The sequence below is a fragment of the Amblyraja radiata genome, chromosome 1, assembly GCF_010909765.2.
Source record: "Amblyraja radiata isolate CabotCenter1 chromosome 1, sAmbRad1.1.pri, whole genome shotgun sequence".
NCBI classification, from domain to species: Eukaryota; Metazoa; Chordata; class Chondrichthyes; order Rajiformes; family Rajidae; genus Amblyraja; species Amblyraja radiata.
Window position 1 is genome coordinate 69565622 of NC_045956.1, and position 19687 is coordinate 69585308.

The following is a 19687-nucleotide window of genomic DNA, read 5'->3' on the forward strand; positions in this document are numbered from 1 at the left end:
AATGTGGATGATCAGCCATGATCACTGTGATGACATGGCACGAAGGGCCGAATTGGCCTAGTCCTGCACCTATTGTTTATTGTCTCTACTGTCTATTGTTTCAAGAATCAATATTAGTTGCTTGGTGGAGATGAGGAATGTGAGTTGGTTGGGTAATGAGTAATAGTCGTGAGGGTGAAGGTTGGACTCGCAGTTGGGGCAGGGGTTGTTAATGAAGAGAAGGGAGGCACTTAGGTTTGTTGTCCACTAGGATATAGATGGCTTATGATGAGGGCTATGAAGAATTGTTGGGGGGGGAAAAGATAATTAGGACATTCATAGGACTTTGAACAACCTACCTGAAGGTTCTTCCTTTTGCAAAACCTTATTGCATGTATCCTGTGTAAGATGATCTCATTGAACAAACAGTAACCAGGCCTCCTGGGTTAAAAGGACCTGCACGCACAATGCAAAATCATGAAATGGCATATTATATGTTATCATTGCACATATCTGGATGCTTTGTGGAAGCACATAATGTGGGTGGAGGACCGAGAAGGAAATGTGAACAAATGTTAATTTTATTTTTCATAAAAGTTGAGTTCTAAAGTAGAATTTCTATCCAGTTACCTTTTTGAGGAGCACTGGCTTACTAAATCACATTTTCATAAAGGAAGGCTTTGGTCTCCCTTATTTAATGTGTTTCAAATAACAACTGACAAATACAAGTGCTTTCTTGATTTTAAGATTTTTAATAGTTAAGATGATTACCAGTTTGAGACCTTTTTAACTACAGGTTATGAACATTTCATTGTCACATTCTCTACATGTTTGGCACTTCACATCAACATTTTCTTAACTGCAACAGAACAAATATTTGCCAAAAATATCCCTTTTTATGGAGTTACTGTGCTTTTGCAAATTGAAAGGCATGATTAACTAAATAATCTGGCACCTAGTTGTACTTTGGGAAATTGATAATCAGGATAAAGATGAAGGTGAGCGGTACAACTTTGTTTTTAGGAAGGTACAATTAGCACAGACCTGGCCCAAGTGTTCCTTTGTACATCAAAGGAACAAAAATGATTGTGACAGATGTTTACACCTGGTACCTGACCCTAATGCTATATGTGGGAGGAAGTTTTGCTTTAACTGGGGTGTGACTGCTAGACTGCTTTCATAAAATGCGAGAGTGTGCATGACATTATAATTTGTTCAGGCATGAAATTACAGTAATTGTGTGTGAGAATGTTCTCAACTATTCAGAGGAACAGTGACTTCTGTTCATAGTTTTAGTTCAGGTTTGGATTTTTACTCATTTTATTTATTCAATCAAATTGTATTTTATACTTGAACCTCTTTATCTCTCTCACCTATTTTCAGATGCTGCATGAAAATCTACATGTATATTAGGACCAAATGGTCTACTCCTGTTCCTATTTTTTAAAATCATTCTTTGATCATTTTGTATCTTTGAATATATGCTAGTGAAGTTAATCCTTGTTATAATATGGTGGTGGGAAATGATGTCTATTATTGCCTAATGTCCGCTATAACTGATTAAGGTGTTATTGTATGTAGTTGAAACGAAGAACTGCAGATTATAGTTAATGCACAGAGCGCTGGATTAACTCAGTCGGTTAGGCAGCATTTCTGGGGAACATGGAGAGGTGAGGTTGAGACCCTTCTTCAGACTGATTCAGCCTGCTGAGTTACTCCAGCACTTTGTGTCGTTTCACCTAAAAACTAGGAGATGATGCCGCTGGTCTGCACCTATAAGCCCTCCTTCATCGGGTCACATGGCTGTTGTTGCAGCTCACGTTGTAGCCCCTGGGGACGGCGCTTTCTTCAGTCCACCACCACCGACTAGACTCACTCGGTCAAAGTGGAAGTCCTTCCCCTCTCATCTGCTGCCGCTTCCAAGGTAGAGTATGTCAACGACACCAGGGGAGGGGGAGATGATGGTGGGGGAAGAGGACGACTGGACAGACTGACGGGACAAGGAGTGGCAGCAGCGGCTGAACGAGCAAAGCAAAGGAAGAAGCAGCAGCTGGTGATAGGGGAGGGAGCCCCACGGTGATTGAGCACGTTCTGTCAGTGGCAGCGGCCTGAAGAATGCACTGTCTGCAGGGGCTATAACGTGAGCCACAACAACAGCCGCTTCAACTGTACCATGCCACGTCTCTGTTGAGCAACCCAACCAGAACCATTCTCTGCTCCCTTTGTGACACCCCACAAGTTTATATTCATCAGGTGCTAATCCAGTTTCCTTTTGAAATTTCCACTTCCACCTTTGTCCACAGTGAGTTCCAGGTCATTACCTTGCAGTGTGTTTTAAGAAGTCTTTCTCGTATCCTGACTGTACTTCTTGCTCTGAACCTTAAATTTGTGTCGACTGGACCACAAATCACAAGAGAATGGGAATAGGTTTTGAAGACCAAAGGTTTTCCTTGTTGATCTTGCCTATCTTTCATGATCTTACACATGTCCATCAAATCTCCATTTCCCCTTCTATGATCGAGGAGGCCAACTCCAGCTGATCCTTTGCAACTTGTAGCTGAAACCCCTCATCTCTAAAAGTGTTCTTGTGAACCCTCTGTGCATCCTCTCGTGAACCTTTGCATCCTCTCTCAAGTGTGGTGACCAGAACTACAGCTGTGGCATTGCTGATCGGAAAGGGGATAGCCTCGAGTAAGTTTTGAACCATGGGGAAATGAAGAAAGGTAGAAATAGACTTCTCCCAATGGGACTGATGCTCGGACATCTGCTAGGCATTAAAAGATCTGACCCATTCGAACATTTTGACCATAAATAAGTATGAATTCAGGAAATAGAAACAGGAGTTGGTCACATGGCCTTTGTCAATCCTACCATACCATTGAATACGAAGACTGGTACTTAACCTTGCTTACTTTCTCTCCAAACGGGTTGTTTCCACTAGTGGGAGAGTCTAGGACTAGAGGGCATAGCATCTGAATTAATGGACGTTCTTTTCGGAAGGAGACTGGGAGGAATTTCTTTAGTCAGAGGGTGGTGAATCTGTGGAATTCTTTGTCACAGAAAGCTGTGGAGGCCGACAATGGATATTTTTAAGGCAGAAATAGATACATTCTTGATTTGTACAAGTGTCAGAGTTTATGGGGAGAAGGCAAGAGAATGAGGTTAGAGGAGAGAGAGAGAGATAGGTCAGATGTGATTGAATGGCAGAGCAGACTTGATGGGCCGAATGGACTAATTCTGCTCCTATCATCCGTGACCTTATGAATGTTCTCTGTTTAAACATAGCATATTCAAGTTTTGAATACCCTCAATTAACGTTCACACACACTTCCCGTGTGGAAAAGATTTGAAATATTTATCACCCTTTGATTTCCCTTATCTCTGTCCTAAATAGCTGACCCTTTGTCCTCAGAATTAAATGGCTAGCTCAGTATTAGCCAACCTGAGGAAGCAGCATCCCAGCATCTTTTCAGAATTCTGTGCAGTTCCATGTCTCTCATTTGTCTCAACCCCATTGAGTATAGATCTGTCTTTATAAGACAAATTCCTTCATTCGAGGAATCCATTTAGGGAATCAAAGCAGCACTGACTGCAAAGCAATTACTCTACAAATCCATGCATAAGCCATACTAGATATATGTTGCTCTGCAATTTTGGACACTTTGGTTTTAGAAAAACATAATTCTTGGTTTGAATGTATATTTATTTTTTTCTCCTCGTATGCCGTGGTGTTGGAAGGTATGAATATAGGTATGAATTGGTCCAACGAAGAATTTATTAGAAAAACAGAACGTTGAAAAAGAGAAATAATATTTTGTAACTTCATTAGCATGTAGTATTTTGAAGAATAAAATCGAAATGTTGAAGTCTTCTTCTTCTGTCGTATGTCTTTTAGACCTGCAGCTCTGTTGAGGCGAGCCAGGCCAATGTGTCATCGTCCAGGTCAATCAGACCTCGTTCACCATTCGGTGGCCGATGTTTGGGGCAACTGGTGACTATGTGCTCCACTGTCAAATGTTGTTAGATGAACATACTGCAGTTGAACCTGTATGTCACCACACTGTCGTTTCAATCCCTTTCAAACATTCCCTCCTTGAATCAGAACTGCACAGTACTTCTGGCGTGGTCTCAGCAAAGCCTGCAGAAGTGCTGTCAGACTTCCTTAGTTTTGTTGTCCAGCCCCTTGTTACCAGAGAATTTACCCTCCTGAGTGCTTGCTGTAATTTTACTACATGTCGAATCTACAATCTCTCCTCTTCACGGTCTCCTGGAGCTATTAGGACCAGAAATATTTGATCAAATAAAAGGTTTGGATTCCTGTAATTACTCAACTGAGGAATGTCTTGATTTATCAATGAACTTTGTCAGGGTTAAGAACTGGTAAATATATTTCTAATCACACAATGGACACTAGATGTATGAAGAATAAACAGACTTTACAAGCTCTGTTAGTTAATTCAAGTTTTATTAATGTCCCTGCAATGATTCTGACATTTTACTCAAGTTCTGGATTTTAAACTTATCCAGTAGATTAAAGCACATGAGGCGGAACCATTATTCAATTTAGTTAATATAAATTCTGTCTTCTGTTTTAATTGAAACTGCTAAATGTAGCTCAAGGATGATTTTCTTAAAGGATTTGTTCACAGGAGTTCAGTATAGCCAAGAAATCTGAAAATAATGTTCTCTGGCTATTTTAAGACACTGATATTAAAAACGGGATGACAGTGGCGCAGCGGTGGAGTTGCTGCCTCACTTGCCAGAGACCTGGGTTCAATCTTCACTACAGGTGCGGTCTGTATGGAGTTTGCACGTTCTCCCTACTACCCTGTGTGTTTTCTCCGGTTTCCTCCACATCCCAAAGACGTGCAGGTTTGTAGGTTAATTGGGTTCTGTAAATTGTCCCTCGTGTTCAGGAGAAAATGTGTGATTGTGGTTGGCATGGACTCAGTGGGCCAAAGGGGATTTCTCCACGCTGTATCACTAAACTAAACTAAATCAGTGGGCTCTGGTCTATATTGAAAACAAGGCAGTGGGATACCCTGCTTTTTCTCGGAGATACTGTCTGACAAGTTGAGTTTCTGCCTTTGTAATGAAACTAATTATTGGAACAAATCGTATGTGTTCCTAAATCACCAATTGCTTGATTTCATTGGCGAAGGGTCACTGATGTAAAAGTTAACTCTATTTCTCTGCTTTCAGAGCTGACTTGATTTGCTGATATTTTCCTTGTAGCATCTCCTGTTTTTATTCAGATTTACAGCATCTACAGAATTTCTTATTTTCACATAGCTATCAAAGTTTGGTTTGGCATTTTCAGTCAAAGTAAGATTATTCCATACTAAGCAATAAGAAATGTATAGACCAAAGTCACAGTTTAATTTCATTCACACCTGCGATAAAGGCAACAAGCAAAATAAGGGTTGGTCTCTCCAATCTCTGAATCCAAACTTCAATTTATTACAAACTACTTAGTATTTATCTGGATTCTTGGCCAGAATGGCAGGAGCAGTTATCAAAGCTAAATGTATTAGTTCGGAGAAGGAAAGTAAATTCCTATGTTCAGACAAGCTTATCGTTTAGTCAGCTGCTGAGTGGCACTCAATGTCGATGCAAAAATGGGCAGGGATAAATTCTTTCTCCCTCTTGGCCTGGCACAAGTACCAAAAGTAATTTAAGAATTTAAGAAAGTAATTTAAGAAAGTAAAAGGGCGAGGGCAGAGTGTTAGGGGGAGAGGCCTTCCAGGAATTGAGTCGATTTTGTTACAAAGTAGATTCAAGGGCTGACTGCCAGACAACCTTTGTGTTAGTGAAATAAAATAATGAAATTGTAAGCATATACAGTGCCCTCCATAATTTTTGGGACTAAGACGCATCATTTATTTATTGGCCTCTGTTCTCCACAATTTGAGATTTGTAATAGAATAAATCACATGTGGTTAAAGTGCACATTGTCATATTTTATTAAAGGCCATCTTTATACATTTTGATTTCACCATGTAGAAATTACAGCCGTGTTTAGACATAGTCCCACCCCCGTTTCAGGGCACCATCATGTTTGGGACACATGGCTTCACAGGCGTTTGTAATTGTTCAAGTCTGTTTAATTGCCTCCTTAATGCAGGTATAGGAGAGCTCTCAACACCTAGTCCTTCCCCCAGTCTTTCCATCACCTTTGGAAACTTTTATTGCTGTTTATCAACATGAGGACCAAAGTTGTGCCAATGACTGAGAAACAAGAATAAAACTGTTAGAGACATCAGCCAAACCTTAGGCTTACCAAAATCCACAATAAGAAGAAGGAGAGCACTGGTGAGCTTACTAATCACAAAGGGACTGGCAGGCCAAGGAAGACCTCCACAGCTGATGACAGAGGAATTATCTCTATAATGGGGAAAAAAACCCAAACACCTGTCCGACAGATCAGAAACACTCTTCAGGAGTCGGGGTGGATTTGTCAATGACCACTGTCCGCAGAAGACTTCATGAGCAGAAATAGAGAGGCTACACTGCAAGGTGCAAACCACTGGTTAGCCGCAAAAATAGAATGGCCAAGAAGTACTTAAAGGAGCAACCACAGTTCTGGAAAAGGGTCTTGTGGACAGATGAAGATTAACTTGTATCAGAGTGATGGCAAGAGCAAAGTATGGAGGAGAGATAGAACTGCCCAAGATCCAAACCATACCACCTCATCTGTGAAACACGGTGGTGGGGGTGTTATGGCCTGGGCATGTATGGCTGCTGAAGGTACTGGCTTACTTATCTTCATTAATGATACAACTGCTGATTGTAGTAGCATGTTGAATTCTGAAGTGTATAGACACATCCTATCTGCTCAAGTTCAAAGAAAACTCATTGGCCGGCGGTTCATTCTGCATAGAAACATAGAAAATAGGTGCAGGAGTAGGCCATTCGGCCCTTCGAGCCTGCACCACCATTCGATATGATCATGGCTCAATAGCAAAGAAACCAGTTGTTGCCTGCCTAAATGACTACCGCCCTGTCGCCCTGACCCCAATAATAATGAAGAGCTTTGAACGCCTGGTGAAACCTCACATTACTGCCAGCCTCCCCTCATCGTTAGACCCCCTCCAGTTTGCCTATCGCCCCAACCGTTCTACAGAAGATGCCATCTCTACCACGCTGCACACAGTACTCACTCATCTGGAAAACAATAACACATACGCCAGAATCCTGTACATTGACTTCAGCTCAGCTTTTAACACCATCATCCCACAGAGACTTGTGGAGAAACTAACCCTGCTGGGCCTCAACACCACCCTGTGTCACTGGATCTTGGACTTTCTGACACAGAGACCGCAGTCAGTCCGTGTTGGCAAGAACACTTCAGGCTCGATCACGCTGAGCACCGGCTCCCCTCAAGGCTGTGTGCTCAGCCCGCTGTTGTTCACATTGCTCACACATGACTGTGCTGCCAGATTCAGGGACAATAAGATCATAACATTTGCAGATGACACAACAGTGGTGGGACTCATCAGCGGAGATGACGAATCAATGTACAGGGAGGAAGTAAAACAACTAGTGGACTGGTGCGGCAAAAACAATCCAGCATTAAATGTCGACAAAACAAAGGAGATGGTTGTCGAGTTTAGGAGGGCGCAGCCAAAACACACACCCCTCAACATCAGTGGCACCACAGTGGAGAGAGTGGAGAGTATTAAGTTCCTCGGAGTGCAAATTACAGACATTCACCTGGTCCAGGAACAACACTGGGATTGTCAAACGGGCCCATCAGCGACTGCACTTCCTGAGGAAACTCAAACAGGCCTCACTACCCACCAACATCCTCAGGACTTTCTACAGGGGCACGGTGGAGTCTGTACTCACGTACTGCATAAACACGTGGTACTCCAACTGCAACTGCTCAGGCAGGAAGGCTCTGCAGAGGGTAGTGAGGGGAGCAGAGAGGATCATTGGTGTCTCCCTACCCTCGGTACAAGAACTGTTCCAGAGCCGCTGTCTGAAAAAAGCTCTGAGAATAGCTAAGGACAAACTGCACCCCAGTTCGGACCCCAACCGGACCATCGGTACCAACTGGCTATCCACCGGCATACCCAGCAATTCTCCAACCGGGCACTGAGATCCACCCTGGTCGCGATGCGCCGGCACCAGCAGGACCTCACATAACACTCCCTGAACTTCAGGCCTCACTAACCCATACCTGCAACGGACCCCAATTATATTTCATCCGCCGGAAGATCCACCTCTTCAATCAAAAATTCCTGGCCTACCTTAACTCCACCAAGGACCTTAAATTATCCTGCCTCCAGGCCGCTCCCGACGCCCCGCGACTCGACCACCAGCAGACTCCAGGCCCCAACTCTGGCCTGCATCGCCTGCCCGAGTCCCGCGACGCCATCTTTGCCACGAGGAGCGCCTTCAATACTCACCAGGACGCCGCCTTCACCGACCTCCACATCGATGTCGCCGCCGACCCTCACCTGCCTACTGATGACGCCCAGCCTCGCCGCTTCTACGGTAACTTGGACCCCCTCCCCATCGCTGATTCCTCCGACCCTCGCCGCCCTCCGGGACCGCCCAGCCTCATCGCCGCACCGGGCCTACCCGACATCGCCGCCGCACTGGGCCCATCCGGCATCGCCGCCAGACCCGACCCACCCGGCATCGCCGCCGGACCCGACCTACCCGTCATCGCTGCCGGACCGGGGCTCCCCCAACATGGCTGCCGCAACGCACCAGACTCATCTCGCCGCCCCACCGCTATGGCCGACCCGCGCCGCCCCGCCGACTATCCACCCACCGGGACCTCCCTCGCATCGCCCGCGGACCCCGACTCAACTGCCACGGGACTCCGACCACCGGGTCCGGTGACCCGCGCCACTGGACTCCGACCACCGGGTCCGGTGACCCGCGCCACTGGACTCCGACCATCGGGTCCGGTGACCCGCGCCACTGGACTCCGACCATCGGGTCCGGTGACCCGCGCCACTCCACCCCCCTCTAGCAACCCACAGCCGTCGCCTTACCTGGAGCCTGGACTCTGCACTGGGCCTGGAGCCTCCACGCTGCTCACTCCCACTCTCCTAGGCTTAACTCCACTGGGTCCTAGTGCCCGTCTGCCCAGCCTTGCTAACCTCAGTGGCTGTTCCACTGACTCTCCCCCATCCCCCTCCAACTATGTCACCCCCGCTCTTCCCCACCCACATTACAGCCCTCTCACCCCCCCCCCACCCCCTGACCACCCACCACCCCTCCAACACCCACAACCCCCCCCCCCCCCTACACATCGCCCTGTCCCCAGTCCACCCACCTGCCTTCCTCTGGCCCCAACTCCCATCCCTGCCGGGTGTTCACCATCCCTCCGACCTCCCCCTCTCCCACACCGAACGGTCTGTCCTCAGCAGAGGTCTTACCTTTGCCCCCCTCCGTCCCCATCTCAATGAGTTCCGCGCCCACCATGACTTGGAGCGCTTCTACCGTCGCCTCCGCCTCAGAGCGCACTTCCATGGGAAAGAGTCCTCGCCCCCCAATGATGACCCTTTTTCCCGTCTCCAACGCACCCCCTCCTCGTGGAACCCCTCTCGTAAAGTCCCGGCTCTGGAACTCTTTATCCAGAACTGCCGCCGTGACGTCAACCGCCTTAACTTCTCCACTCCCCTGTCTCACTCCAATCTCTCCCCCCCTGAACGCACTGCCATTGAATCACTCCGCAAAAACCCAGATTGGGTTATCAAACCAGCCGACAAGGGAGGTGCCGTGGTAGTCTGGCGCGTCGATCTCTACAAAGCTGAGGCCACGCGCCAACTCTCGGACACCTCCTCCTACTTACCCTTGGACCATGACCTCACTGACGAGCACCAGGCCACCATATCTAGCACCATCACCGACTTCATCAATTCCCACGCCCTGCCCGACCAAGCTTCCAACCTCATCGTTCCCCAGCCCCGCACGGCCCGTTTTTACCTTCTCCCTAAAATCCACAAACCCGGCTCTCCCGGCAGACCCATTGTCTCTGCTTGTTCGTGCCCCACCGAACTCATCTCCACATACCTTGACTCTATACTATCCCCCTTGGTCAAATCCCTTCCCACCTATGTTCTAGACACCTCAGACACTCTCCGCCGCCTCCGCGCATTCCACTCTCTAGGCCCTCACCCCCTCATCTTCACCATGGATGTCCAGTCACTCTACACCTCCATCCCCCACCAGGATGGCCTCAAAGCCCGACCAGAGGAGCAACCTATACCCAGCCACTGACACTCTCCTCCGCCTAGCGGAGTTGGTCCTCACCCTCAACAACTTTACGTTTGACTCCTCCTATTTCCTCCAAACACAAGGCGTAGCTATGGGCACACGCATGGGCCCCAGCTACGCCTGCCTCTTTGTCGGGTACGTTGAACAATCCTTGTTCAATACGTACCAGGGCCCCATCCCCGACCTCTACCTCCGTTACATTGATGACTGCTTTGGGGCCACCTCCTGCACCCACACACAACTGACTGACTTCATCCACTTCACCACCAACTTCCATCCGGCACTCCAATACACCTGGACCATTTCCGACACTTCCCTACCATTCCTTGACCTCACCATCTCCATCGCAGGTGACAGACTTCTGACCGACATACACTACAAACCAACTGACTCACATGGCTATCTGGACTACACGTCTTCCAACCCTGCCCCCTGTAAAGACTCCATCCCCTACTCCCAATTCCTCCGCCTACGCCGCATCTGCTCCCAGGATGAGACATTCCACACCAGGGCATCGGAAATGTCCTCGTTCTTCAGGGAACGGGGATTCCCCTCCGCCACCATAGATGAGGCTCGCACCATGGTCTCATCCATACCCCGCAACACTGCTCTCTCTCCCCATCCCCGCACTCGCAACAAGGGCAGAGTCCCCCTAGTCCTCACCTTTCACCCCACCAGCCGGCAAATACAACAAATAATCCTCCGCCATTTCCGCCACCTCCAACGTGACCCCACCACTCGCCACATCTTCCCATCTCCCCCTATGTCTGCCTTCCGCAAAGACCGCTCCCTCCGCAACTCCCTTGTCAATTCTTCCCTTCCCTCCCGTACCACCCCCTCCCCGGGCACTTTCCGTTGCAACCGCAAGAAATGCAACACCTGTCCCTTCACCTCCCCCCTCGACTCCATTCAAGGACCCAAGCAGTCGTTCCAGGTGCGACAAAGGTTCACCTGTATCTCCTCCAACCTCATCTACTGCATCCGCTGCTCTAGATGTCAGCTGATTTACATCGGGGAGACTAAGCGGAGGTTGGGCGATCGTTTCGCCGAACACCTCCGCTCAGTCCGCAATAACCTACCTGAACTCCCGGTGGCTCAGCACTTCAACTCCCCCTCCCATTCCCAATCCGACCTCTCTGTCCTGGGTCTCCTCCATTGCCAGAGTGAGCAACACCGGAAATTGGAGGAACAGCACCTCATATTCCGCCTGGGTTGCTTGCGTCTGGATGGCATGAGCGTTGAATTCTCTCAGTTTTGCTATCCCTTGCTGTCTCCTCCCCTTCCTTAACCCTCGAGCTGTCTCCTCCCATCCCCCCGCCCTCTGGCTCCTCCTCCCTTTTTCCTTCCTTCTCCCCCCCACCCCCCCATCAGTCTGAAGAAGGGTTTCGGCCCGAAACGTCGCCTATTTCCTTCGCTCCATAGATGCTGCTGCGCCCGCTGAGTTTCTCCAGCATTTTTGTGTACCCCCTCCACACACATCTGGATCTCCTGCCATCAGGCAAGAGATACCGTAGCATCAAAGCCCGGACTACAAGACTGCTAAACAGCTTCCTGCCACAGGCTGTGAGGCTGCTAAACAGTCACTCTGTACTCACAGTCACCTGATTCTGCGGCTTTGCACCGACATTTTAATAACTCTGGCACTGGCTACTCAAATCAGCTGCCCTGAACATTTTAATGACTGGTTTACTGTATTTTAATGTTGCTGTTTTACCTGCTTTTAACTATTTATACTGTTTCATCAGGGACTGGATTGTTTTTTATTGTTATTATGTGTGAAATGTTTTAAGTTTCATGTGCGATGCTCCGGTATTCCCTGGCAAACGTCTTCTCATTTTGCACTGTGCAACTGTTGCTTTGCAAGATGACAATAAAGGTTGATTTGATTTGATTTGGCTGATCATCCAACTCAGTATCCTGTACCTGCCTTCTCTCCATACCCCCTGATCCCTTTAGCCACATCTAACTCCCTCTTAAATATAGCCAATGAACTGGCCTCAACTACCTTCTGTGGCAGAGAATTCCAGAGATTCACCACTCTCAGTGTGAATTTTTTTTTCTCATCTCAATGCAGCAAGACAATGATCCCAAACATACTGTTAAAGCAATAAAGGAGCTTTTCAAAGCTAGAAAATGGTCAATTCTTGAGTGGCCAAGTCAATCACCTGATTTGAACCCAATTGATCATGCCTTTTATGAGCTGAAGAGAAAACTGAAGGGGACTAGCCCCCAAAGCAAGCATAAGCTAAAGATGGCTGCAATACAGGCCTGGCAGAGCATCACCAGAGAAGACACCCAGCAACTGGTGATGTCCGTGAATCACAGACTTCAAGCAGTCATTGCATGCAAAGGATATGCTACAAAATACTAAACATGACTACTTTCATTTACATGACATTGCTGTGTCCCAAACATTATGGTGCCCTGAAATGCGGGCACCATGTATAAACACAGCTGTAATTTCTACATGGTGAAACCAAAATGTATAAAAAATAATTTAAATCATAAATCAAAATCAATAATTAAAATCATTGTCATTAAAATCTGACAATGTGCACTTTAACCACATGTGATTTTTTTTTTTCTATTATAAATCTCAAATTGTTGAGTAAAGAGGCAAATAAATAAATGATGGGTCTTTGTCCCAAACATTATGGTGGGCACTGTAACTCCCATTTTCCAGCCCATGAATGGGAATATAATCTGGAACATCGGCCCTCCATTGTTATTATAGAACATCTGTATATCCTGGATTGCATGAAGAGTTCAGTCCAACATTGTTTCTCGTCTCATAACTTAGCCTTCTGTCTTTGCAATTTGAGCATTTCAGTGTTGCATGCAAACATTTCCAATCACCTCCCCAAGTGAGGAGTAACCAGTAGTTGCAGCACTCATGTGCTTTCATACTCACTGAAGTTTAGATTGAAATTGAAGAAACTGGCAAGAAGCTATTAGCTTTTGCAGAGTGTGATGCTTTTCAACTCAACAGACTGGAGTTGAATCATGGTTTCAAAAGTGCAAAGCCAGAGCTTTAATGTACTTCACCTTGTACGAAAGAGCCCATGCGCTGGCTTTATTGGCATCAACTGATGAAAGAAATCAGCAGGATGCTGCACCTTTTAATTAAATTGGTATTTGCTGTTCTTTATGAGCCCTATTGTTCTTTAGTAACTTGTCAGTTTCTCTGTTGAACTAAATTAAGGCGCATGTTGCAATCAAAAGCGCTTGAACATAGTATTTTATTATTGGAGCCCTTGTATCATGTAGCTGTCCAAACAGTACCCTACATACTGTGTCTTGAGCAGTTAGGTAATTTACTGGTATAATACCTTTGTCTAATCACAGGAAAAGTAATGTTGACCAACTGGCCACCATCATTGATGTCACTTGTTAAATATTTAGATTTCGGTTTATTGCTATTCTTCATGTAGGAGGCTATAGACACACTGGTCCTTCCCAGTTAACTGTGGGATAAATTGGAGATAAGTGGTCTTGTCTGACTTTGCGTTCTTTCAGACGGACGATGATGTGACATCTTCAACTGCGGTATAAAATGGATGGCGTTTGATCTGCTGGCAATGGTACATTCATTTCACCTTTTCCTTCATGTTGAAGCTAGTGGTAAATAATTGTGATGAGAATCCTTCCCCTTCCAGTCTTCTTTCTATTGAAAGTGTAGAGATAATCCAGGCTGAACATTGAATCGGAATTAATGCAAAGTAGGTGATCTTGCATCTGGTACCTGTTCTACTACTTCACCTCAGCAGAACTGAAAACAGAGCGGAGGGCACCATTGTCTTCGACAATGATATTGACCTCTTTATCGAGCCAAACTTTCACTACTCTCATTTATTTCTTTAGTCAAATGATTTTTATTTCCTAGAGTTCGTGTGCAAGAGTTCTTACTACATGGTATTACATTAGAAAAATTGTGTTTTGACATTAAGTATTCACTCAATTCCAATTTTAGTTTGTTCTAGAAAGCTGCAAAATAAACAGCATACCCGCTCAACTTTGACACACCATTAGTAATATATTTTAGTTGTGTTGAGCACTGACAACAGATTGTCATGGCAGCTGTTTGTGTGCAGCATTCCTGCACGGAGGCATTTCTGCCTACAGCTGTTAAATTGATCACTAGGACTACATTTAAGACAAAAGCCTCATTAACTGCTTCCTGGAATAGGACTTCTCTCAGATTTGGAAAGGGAAAGTGATGGTTCAATAACAAAAGATTGTGGGGTTATATTTTTCTCTGGTAGACAAAAATGCTGGAGAAACTCAGCGGGTGAGGCAGCATCTGTGGAGCGAAGGAAATAGGCAACGTTTCGGGCCGAAACCCTTCTTCATACTGAGTCTGAAGAAGGGTTTCAACGCGAAACGTTGCCTATTTCCTTCGTTCCATAGATGCTGCCTTACCCGCTGAGTTTCTCCAGCATTTTTTGTCTATCATCGATTTTCCAGCATCTGCAGTTCCTTCTTAAACATTATATTTTTCTCTATTGTTCAAAAATAAGGTTTCCTACTAGCGGCTAACTCCCCATTTATCTTAAATGTGTTACAAAGTGAAGTCATTGATTAATACTACCAGTGGTAATTCTTGCCCTTTGATCAAGCACATCAGAATTCCTATTTAAAGAAATAATGGAGTTTACTTTTATTTAATAAAGCAGATAAATCAAATAATCTTTCCAAGATTGTAAAGCCATACAATGGTCAGTGAAGGTAGACAAAAATGCTGGAGAAACTAAACGGGTGACCATACAATGGTCAGTGATCTCTTTTAGATATGGAGCTCACTTGGGCAGCAAACAACTATTGGATGATCATGCCCCTTGTATACTGATGAATTTTTCAAAGTATTCTGTGGATGTATTATTATTTTATTATATAATGTCTACTATTATTAGCATTACCTTTCTTGCTATATGGCTGGCAAATATATATCTTTGGTAACAGCTTCTCCTGAGCTGCTGTTTTACAACTATATTCTTGCCTGACCTTTAGGTTATTTTTATGTTGTAATACTCCTTTTGTGTCTCCTCTTGTACCTTTGCTCAAGTTTGCTGTTCTCTCACATGAACGGATTATTTAATCTTTCCATCATGCAATTTAGAAGCAAGCAGCGAAATGGCCTTCAAGTCATTCCCCCACCCCTCAAAAATAAGTAGTTGCTTTATGCAATTTTGTGAGAAGAGTTAAAGGCCAATTGTTGTGCGATTCGTGCACTGCTTCCTTTAAGATACCTCACATTTTGTCAGAAGATGTCAAAACGTTAAAATATATCAAAACATAATGATGTGCTCCCAGGTAATACTGGGCAGAATGCCATGGAGGCAGTAGAGCCTGCTGCTATCTTAATGCTCTCACTTGGATTTTCCTCCCTGGCTTGCAGGGGCCATCAACAGCTATTTCCCCCCAAATGCACTTCAAATGAAGCAAGCAGGAGAGCAGAGGTTTATGTCTCCAGAAGATTTGTCACCCATCTGCCCCATCATCAGAGCAGCACAGTGGCGTTGTGAACATGTGCTGCTGCTTAGCACTGTTGTTGACAACTTCCATCTCTGTTGATGAATGAAAGTGGATGGACTAAACAATTATTAGTTGGATTGGACTTGTGTTTCTTCTGGTCCATCAGTTTGGAGTTCAAAATCAAGGTAATATGGATAATAGATTTGTCATTTAAGCAGGGAAGGAGAGATAATGCTAGAAATTGTAGGCCAGTGAACTTCTCATTACTGGCATGGTAGCTATTTGAGATCGCTACTTTGGGATAGGATTTATTTGCATTTGGAAAAGGCTTTTTGGGGACAGTCAGCATGGGTTTGTTCACAGGGTGGGGAGAGAGAGAGAGAAAGGGAGGAGAGATTATTGTGGAGAGAGAGAGTGACAGAAGGTGATCGATGAGGGTAGGGCAGTGGATGGCGTTTACATGGATTTTAGTGCGGCATTTGATGAAGTACCTCATGGTAGGCTGATCCAGAAGATTAAGATGCATGGGATCAATGGCAACTTTGTCGGTTGTATTCAGAACCGATTTGCTGAAAGAAGACAAAGGGTTTGGTGGAAGCTGTTACTCTGTCTGGTGTTGTGTGACCAGTGGCATTCGGCAGGAATCTGTGCCGGGAGATCTCTTGTTTGCAATATATATAAATGACTTGGATGTAAATAGAATGGTTTGCCGACAACAGCAAAATTAGAGTTGCAGACAGTGAGGAAGCCAGTTACAGGATATACTGGGATATAGATCAGTTACAATTATGTGTGGAGAAAAAGTGTAAATGGAGGTTAACCTGAGCAAGTGTGCGGTATTGCCCTGAGGGAGGATGAATGTAAAGGGAACGAAAGTACAGTTTATGGCAAGATCATCGACAGCATTGATGCACAGCGGATGTTGGGGTCCATAGTGCTCTAAAAGTGGTAACGCATGTAGATAAAATGGTAAAGACAGTTATGCTTAACTTCACTGGTCAGGGCTTTAAAGAAAAACCCCACAATAAACTTTATTCAGGATAAAAAATATGTACAAATTAAAAGCCACACAAAATTCCCTCAGCATTCTACATGGCGATCCATACATTTGTTTACATTATATTTGGTAGTGTCGCCAAAAACCATAATTATACCCGGCACCCTTGCCTCTCATGTAGTTTCCTAGGATGTATAATCCTTCCCTCGTTTGAGGCGCGCCTCCACCACACTCTGCCCTCCAATGTCCAGCAGCGAAAGGACCCTAGACCGTGGTCCTCCCCCACAGGGCCTTTGTGTTGGCTACATTCCTCAGCACGTGCAGTCTGGAGAGGATCCGTCGGCAACATTCCCCGACGGACATCTCGCTTTGCTGGGAGGTCAACAAGGGCCGACCAAAGAGCGTCTTTCACCGAGTTGATGACCCTGCAGCAGATTTTGTTAACAACCACATCCTTTATCCTTTTCATACGCATTTATTGTCCATTTGACCTGCTGTTGTTTTTCCAGTTCTTTGTGATTGCTACTATGGTTGGACAGAGAAGAGACAAATCGGAATTAGATCAGGTTTCCTACGACTCTAATGCATTTAGATTTTGGGTTATCACCTGCAGTGATAATTTTGCAACTGTCATGGACAGATTGGTGCCCCAATTACGAAGGCAACAGAATCTTGAATCTTTTTCTTTGTACTTTGACTCTGTCACACGTAACAATGGCAAAAAATCGACCACCAGTTAAGTTGCTCAGAAATATTGTGTAGGAAGGAACTGCAGATGCTGGTTTAAACCGAAGTTAGACACAAAAAGCTGGAATAACTCAGCGGGACAGGCGGCATCTCTGGAGAGAAGGAATGTGTGAAAACCAGCATCTGAAGTTCCTTCCTGTGCATTTCGTCTGCTCCACTGCAAAATCTCCTGAGGGCATGTCTACTTTGAAGAGGTTCTCCTCTCTTCAATGAGAGTTCCACAACACCAAGTCTGAAGAAGGGTCTCGACCTGAAATGTCACCCATTCCTTCTCTCCAGAGATGCTGCCTGTCTGACTTAGTTACTCCAGCTTTTTGTGCCTATGCTCAGAAATATTGCTCAGTACATGACTGAATACAGAGTCACATATCTCGGGTTCATCTGATGCAAACCGCAGCAATTTATTGTCTTTTAATACTTAGCATTGACCCTCAATTTATCTGCTGTTTATACTTGTGAGGGAAAGTTGTAGTTTGGACTTTGCATGTTATAATTATTCAAGATTCAAGAGAGTTTATTGTCATGGGTCCCAGATAGGACAATGAAATTCTTACTTTGCTTCAGCATAATATGTAGGCATGAATACAGAACAGATCAGTGTGTCCATATACCATTATATAAATATATACACATATGAATAAATAGACTGATAAGGTGCAAATAAACAGATAATGGTCTATTAATGTTCAGAGTTTTGTTTCATTTGAGTTCAATAGCCTGATGGCTGTGGGGAAGTAGCTATTCCTGAACCTGAACGTTGCAGTCTTCAGGCTCTTGTACCTTCTACCTGAAGGTAGCGGGGAGATGAGTGTGGCCAGGATGATGTGGGTCCTTGATGATGCTGCCAGCGTTTTTGAGGCAGCGACTGCGATAGATCTCCTCGATGGTAGGGAGGTCAGAGCCGATGATGGACTGGGCAGTGTTTACTACTTTTTGTAGTCTTTTCCGTTCCTGGGCGCTCAAGTTGCTGAACCAAGCCACGATGCAACCGGTCAGCATGCTCTCTACTGTGCACCTGTAGAAGTTAGAAAGTCCTCCTTGACATACCGACTCTCCGTAATCTTCCCAAGTAGTAGAGGCGCTGATGTGCCTTCTTTATAATTGCATCAGTGTTCTCGGACCAGGAGAGATCTTCAGAAATATGCTCGCCCAGGAATTCGAAGCTCTTGACCCTCTCTACCATCGACCCATTGATATAAACGGGACTGTGGGTCCCCATCCTACCCCTTCCAAAGCCCACAATCAGTTCATTGGTTTTGCTGGTGTTGAGGGTCAGGTTATTGTGCTGGCACCATATGGTCAGTCGGTCAATCTCTCTTCTATACTCCGACTCGTCCCCATCAATGATACATCCCACAACAGTGGTGTCGTCAACGAACTTGATGATGGAGTTCGCACTATGACCGGCTACGCAGTCATGAGTATAGAGTGAGTACAGCAGGGGGCTGAGCACGCAGCCTTGAGGTGCTCCCGTGCTGATTGTTATCGAGGCTGATACATTTCCACCAATATGAACAGTCTGTGGTCTGTGAATGAGGAACTTGAGGATGCAATTGCAGAGGGATGCGCAGAGAGTTTGGTAACCAGCTTGGAGGGGATGATTGTATTAAATGCCGAGCTGTAATCAATGAATAACAGCCGGACATAATGTGTTTTTGTTGTCCAAGTGGTCCAGAGCTGAGTGGAGAGCCAGCGAGATCGCATCCACCGTTGATCTGTTGTGGCGGTAGGCATTAGAATTATTAATTGATGGTATTTTTGTCCAGTAGAATGTGATTCTTGCCTTTCTCATGTTTTTATAAAAAGGAAAACGTTTGCAATAGTTTAATCTATTGGCATAATGATGGTATCTTTATCGCACTACTGTACCTTTCAATTCCATTGGAGACAGATATTTCACTGTCATTGAAAAGGTTAACGGAGTGATTTCTAACTGACATAAAAATGATCAGGAATTTAATGCCTAATGAATAAGAAGATCAGAAGACTACTTGTAGCACAGTCTTTTGAATGAACAGCAGGTTTTAGTTTCACTGTGCAGCTGTATGAATTTATATCAAGTTCTGAACTTTGTTTGGGTAATTGTTTTTTCCTTTTTAAACCAAGGAGTGATACAGAGCAAAGGTTCAAAGAAATATGTACATTAGCATTGTGATTAAGTATGTCGAGTGTCTGTGCAACGTGACCATTAGAACAATTATGTAATGAGGGGATATATTTTGCAGTGATTCTGGTTGAAAAATAAACATTGGACAG

The 19687-nt window shown here is 45.2% G+C and overlaps 1 protein-coding gene and 1 long non-coding RNA gene across 3 annotated transcripts in view; both read left to right on the forward strand.

Annotated features, from left to right (window-relative positions):
* fras1 (Fraser extracellular matrix complex subunit 1) overlaps nucleotides 1-19687 on the forward strand; it is a 518669-nt gene that overhangs the window by 18747 nt on the left and 480235 nt on the right. The window lies entirely within an intron of this gene.
* LOC116975143 lies at nucleotides 1461-15871 on the forward strand. Its single transcript, XR_004412548.1, has 3 exons — nucleotides 1461-1492; nucleotides 5892-5895; nucleotides 15861-15871. It is a non-coding gene; the product is annotated as an uncharacterized LOC116975143 (long non-coding RNA).